This window comes from Tamandua tetradactyla, chromosome 17 (genome assembly GCF_023851605.1).
Source record: "Tamandua tetradactyla isolate mTamTet1 chromosome 17, mTamTet1.pri, whole genome shotgun sequence".
Classification (NCBI taxonomy): domain Eukaryota; kingdom Metazoa; phylum Chordata; class Mammalia; order Pilosa; family Myrmecophagidae; genus Tamandua; species Tamandua tetradactyla.
Genome location: NC_135343.1, coordinates 64,311,394 through 64,314,804, shown reverse-complemented (window position 1 = coordinate 64,314,804; position 3,411 = coordinate 64,311,394). Strand labels below are relative to the sequence as shown.

At 39.9% G+C, this 3,411-nt stretch overlaps 1 pseudogene across 1 annotated transcript; it reads left to right on the top strand.

Moving 5' to 3' along the window:
• The first annotated feature begins 2,222 nt into the window (after window positions 1-2,222).
• LOC143661193 (immunoglobulin kappa variable 4-1 pseudogene) lies at window positions 2,223-2,881 on the top strand (annotated as a pseudogene). Its single transcript, XR_013164435.1, has 2 exons — window positions 2,223-2,288; window positions 2,466-2,881. The product of XR_013164435.1 is annotated as an immunoglobulin kappa variable 4-1 pseudogene (transcript).
• The last annotated feature ends 530 nt before the right edge of the window (window positions 2,882-3,411 follow it).

Genomic DNA, 3,411 nt, shown 5'->3' with positions numbered 1-3,411 from the left:
AATTTTGCCTTAGGACAGACCATGCCTTTAACTGGCCTTGATGTTATTTTGTACTGTTTCTGACTTGGCATTATATTTGTATTGTTACTGAAATGATTTCAGGCTTTCTGATATAGTAATGGAATGAACATATGTTCCATAAGGAAAGAATATGTCTTAATCTTTTTGGAGTCCAGAGGGTGGAGTGGGCCAGTTTGAAACTGTTACATACCCAGAAAAGCCATGTTCTTTAATCCTCATTCAATATAGCTGGGTGGGATCTTTTTAATTGCTTCCATGAGATGTGACATACCCAATTGTGGGTCATACAGTATAATTAGGTGGTTTCCCTGGAGATGTGTCTCCACCCATTCAAGGTGGTTTTGCTTACTGGTGTCCTTTAAGAGGAAACAATTTTGGAAAAATTTTAGAGTTCACATAGCCAAAGATCTTTGGAGATTAATGAAAATGCTCCCTGGGAAGCTCTTGAAGAAGGTGGAAGAGAAAGCTAACAGACATCATCATTTGCCAAAATCCCAGCAGATGCCAGTCACTTGTCTTCCTGGCTGAAAAAGGTGTCCCAAACAGCATCATTCTTTCTTGCCGTAAGGTAAATCTTGTTGGTGCCTTAATTTGGATGTTTTCACAGACTTAGAGCTGGAAATGTACAACTAGATAAATTCCCATTTTTAAAAGACATTCCACTTCTGGCTCATTGCATTCTGGAAGCTTAACAAACTAAAATAACAAGTCACTCTGTATGACATATCCTGATTCATCCTTATGTCATCAGTGACTACCTGGGACTTTTGAACATTTATAGGGATGACATGGGGAATCAAATCTATGGAAAAATTTCAATTAGGAAGCAGACATTTAAACTATTAGCAAACTTAAAAATATATGTATATTGAGTTTAACTTCATGGAAGGGCAGAAGAACAGAAGAAAATAATCCCAAATATGTGGTGGATCAAGAACACAGTGGACCTTTGACTGAGTAGGAATGTCTTCCTGCCTGATGTGGGTCTTTTCTCCACACCATTCCTGAATGTCTGGGAAGGGGACCCTCAGCTAAGGAAATGAGCTCTCAAGGGCATAAAGTATGGAAAAATGAACTTATTATAAATTGGAATTGGAACAATACATGCCTGAGGACACTCCCATTAAGGGACACTTCTTGTGGGATGTGAGGTTGGTTTCTTTGCAGGAAAAATTGAAATCATGGCAGAGGAATAATTTGGTTTCTCTAAAGTTGTTAAACTGCCTCATTTTCACCCCTCTTTCCCTTAGTCTGTTTATGGTGACGGATGATCCATGAAATGGATCTGGATGCAAACTTCCCCACTTGACCTGAGTAATGATTTTGATACAGGGGATACTTTCAGAGAAATAGGATAGGCGGGGCTGCAGAAATGTTATTGTTTATTGTTTGTCCCTCCCAGTTAAAGGAAAGCTCTTAGAGGTCAGGGGTCCTGCTTTATTTTTTCATAGCTTAGTATCCTAGACCTATAAGTTTTCCTAATATTTCTAGTTGTATAATTCTATAGACATTGCTGATTTCAAATAAGTATAACTGAAGAACCTACTCTATCACACCTCGGGAACTGCAGCTATTTCACCTGTGACCGCCAGGGGGCGATGTTACACCTTAGGTCAGCAAACCACTTTATCTGTGATTTGAGAAATTGGTGGACCTAAAGTGCAATGCCAACAGTGACTTTTAAGTCTCTCATGACTTATTTTTGGAGATAGTGCTTGTATTGAGAAACTATTAGCTGTCTGCTTTTGAACATATGGAGGTGTCTTTGAGATGTTCAAGAGGAACCTCAAGCAAATATTAAAATACAGAAAAGGCTTTGGCAAGATATTTAGAAAAGTTTGATTAACTTTTGAATTTAAACACTCAGAGACACATATATTCTATTGCGAAAAACTATGCTATATTTTTAAGTTATTGCTGGCAGTTTGGGTGAGCACATTTACTAAAATATATTAAAGTTAGTAATTTTGTAGAACTTTGTGAAAATTAGTCTTAAGTTGGTTTCTGAGTTTTTCACAGTCATAAAATCACATTTCCTGTGGTAATGTTTTTTTGTCTCCTTCCTTCTGTTATCTGTCTTCACAGCTCACTGCACAGCGCATTTCCCTTTATACCCTGTGCTGTTTTGCATAGACTCCTGGGGACTCAGCTGCTGCTCAGACTCTATTAATGGGGATTCCCTGGAGATGGGGCCTGAGTGCACCAGACGGTGAGCAAGATGCTGTCACTGTCCCAACTCCTCATCCTCCTGGGGCTCTGGGTCTCAGGTGAGAGCTTCAGAAAAGCAATGTCTTTATAAAGCAGGAAAGATAGTTTTCACATGCAGAGTGTACAGACTATTCCATCTCAAACAGATCTGATTATGTATGATAAATGAGGAATCCTGCATGTGAATATGCATTTTATATATTTGTGAAATATTGTATGTTCTTTTCTGACTGCAGGTACCAGAGGAGACATCATGATGACCCAGTCTCCAGCCTCTGTGGCTGTGTCTCCAGGGGAGACTGTCACCATGAGCTGCAAGTCCAGCCAGAGTCTTTTATCCAGCTCCAACCAGAAGAACTACTTCGCCTGGTACCAGCAGAAACCTGGACAGTCTCCCAAACTGCTCATCTACTTTGCATCCACACGGGAATCTGGGGTCCCCGACCGATTCAGTGGCAGTGGGTCTGGGACAGATTTCTCTCTCAGCATCAGCGGAGCCCAGACTGAAGATGTGGCCAGTTATTACTGTCAGCAACATTACAGCTCTCCTCCCACAGTGCTTCAGCATCGAACACAAACCTCCTCTCCCAGCTGTGGGGCACTGAGTCCTGCAGCAGCAGCTGCTCCCCCTCCTCCCACCTCTTCATATTGAACCTTTCTGCCTGGTAGTTATTCTTCCTGTCCTACTTGTTCCTTCAAGAGACTCTGTCTTTCCTTCAAGCCTTCCTTGCCATTGTTACTGAAGTAACTATACACTACCTCCTTTCTAAATGCCAATTTCCTTCACTCCTTTTTCAGTTATACTCATTCCTTTAATGACAATTATGTAGTTCTTTAACTGTGTCACTCTAGAAATGTATGACAGCATTTTCCATGATCTGTGGCTGACCAAAATCATGGCTTTTACATCTGCTATAATATAATATTTTGGAAAATATTTAATTAAAACATTTCAGTTGCATAAGCAGAAAATTTTCAAGTGACCTTCTGTTATTTCTGCATACCTTTCTGAAACACATGAGTTAAGGATATTCAGGTTCAGGAACTGAGAAGATTGGAACAGTATAAACTGAACACACCTACATCACCATTCTTTGTTAAAGTTGATGATAAAGAATCCAAGCCCTAAAAAATATTTATTGATTGCTTACTCTGTGTCAGATGAAAAGACCACTCCTTTTA